Source organism: Balaenoptera acutorostrata, chromosome 16 (assembly GCF_949987535.1).
Source record: "Balaenoptera acutorostrata chromosome 16, mBalAcu1.1, whole genome shotgun sequence".
In the NCBI taxonomy this organism is placed as follows: domain Eukaryota; kingdom Metazoa; phylum Chordata; class Mammalia; order Artiodactyla; family Balaenopteridae; genus Balaenoptera; species Balaenoptera acutorostrata.
Window position 1 is genome coordinate 38,151,699 of NC_080079.1, and position 1,961 is coordinate 38,153,659.

Consider the following 1,961-nt stretch of genomic DNA (forward strand, 5'->3'; position numbering starts at 1 on the left):
AATCTCTACATGCTTCAGTTTTCACATCTCTAAAATAGAAATAACCTAGTACTAATTTCATGGAGTTTTGGTAAGGATTTAATGAGATTATTTATGTAAAGAGCATAGGACAATGCCTGGCACTGTGTAAATACCCAAAAATTATTTACCATTATCTTAGTCAAATTTAGGTAGAGCAGAGGGTTAGAAATGAAAGTTTATTGAATGTCTATAACATTGCAGCCTCTACACCACGCTTGTGCATAGAATACTTTGTTTGAATTTTCATTACCAGAGGAAAAAATTTTCATTTCCTGTAGGTTTTCATAAAATTTATCCTTTTGGAGAATTAAACATCCTGTGCCATTGGAATTACATTTTTTTTTAGACAAAAGTACTTTCCTCCATTAAACATTACATCCTTTTAGTATCCTCAATTTACTTTCTGCTTTAAAAATTACTTTAAATTAAAGAATTAAATTTAAATTCGAATACATTGGCACTAATAAAAGAATTTCTTCCACTTTCAACTGAAATACATGAAAAGGAATTCTCTCTTAGGGCAAAGGCACATGACTCATAGCCAGATTTCCCTTTTGAATTTCTAGATATACTCTCATATGTATGGTATTAATTCGTTATATTTAGAATTATTTTTGAACTTTCACAGTTTTACATCTTGGGAGTTTAAAGACTTGAAGGGCTTTGTCCAGGACTAGCAGAAGACCTATTATACTAGGAATGGGTTCATGTCAGGAAAAGGAACTGGTAGAAACAAATCATGACTCTTTCTTTATAAGAAAGAAAGGGAAGTTTGTTGTGAGACTGCTAGTTCTAAGAAATTAGGTGTGGAAAGGCAGAAGGGAAATAGGGGTGATATCCTAATCTGATGAACAATCCACCACATCAATTAAACAAATGCAAGGCATAGCATGGAATCCTTTAATGATAATAACTATCCTACATGAACCAATTTCTGTATGTGTGTGTATGTTGGGAATAAAACAAAAAATTCTAGGAATACTAGAACTACAGAGACTTAAATCCGATGATTTTGTATTCAATATTATTTTTCTGATTATTTTCAATTCAATAAAAACAAACAAACAACAACAAAAGCAATTATGGGGCATGATTTTATGGCAGACATTATTACAAGGTTGAGGATATAAAATTGAATAAGACATAGATAGACATCACTCTAAGAAAGCTTGCAATCTGGTGGTGTGAGGGTAATTCTCCCCCCAATTTCAGTGGGATAATTATTTTCGTAAGATATTAATAAAGGTTTATACCCTAGAGATATAAACAAAATGCTATATGACTACAGGGACAACTTTCAGGGAAAGAACTTGAAGTTCCTCAGTGACAGAATGGGTGTGTTATTAATCTTCATATCCTAAGACCAGACATGAAGAAGGCCTTCAAAAATGATCATTGAACTGAAGTGAGCATTGGCAGTGAAGAATGGATAGTTAGAAATATAGGGGCTAGAGATTAAGGTTAAAGTAAGATTTGGATGAATCCTTCCACTTAGCATTCTTCCTCATGGAACACTTGATAGCTAAATGGAATAAAAGGGCTACTATATTAATTGCTTGGTAAACATCTTCTCAATAATTCTGTGAATACATGTTTTAAGCTCCGTTTTACAGAATAGGAATATGAGGCCCAGAGAAGGAAATGACATGATTATTAAGATCAGACTTTCCATCATACCCAATTCCTACAATTTTAATTTAATTTCCTTTCTGATTCAAGCTACCACTGAAACCTTACAAACCTTATATTAGAATCAACCTTCTTGTTGCCCTAGCCTGAATATACCCTGCCATGGAGAGTTATACTTGTCTTGCTTTCTGCTTCCTGGTCACCAGGGTTTAACATCTGCAAGTCCACAGTCTATTAAAACCCTCTTATAGTCTGTATTGAAATCCCAACTGTCATATCATATTTCCCTAATCAACTTGAGAATGAAAGCC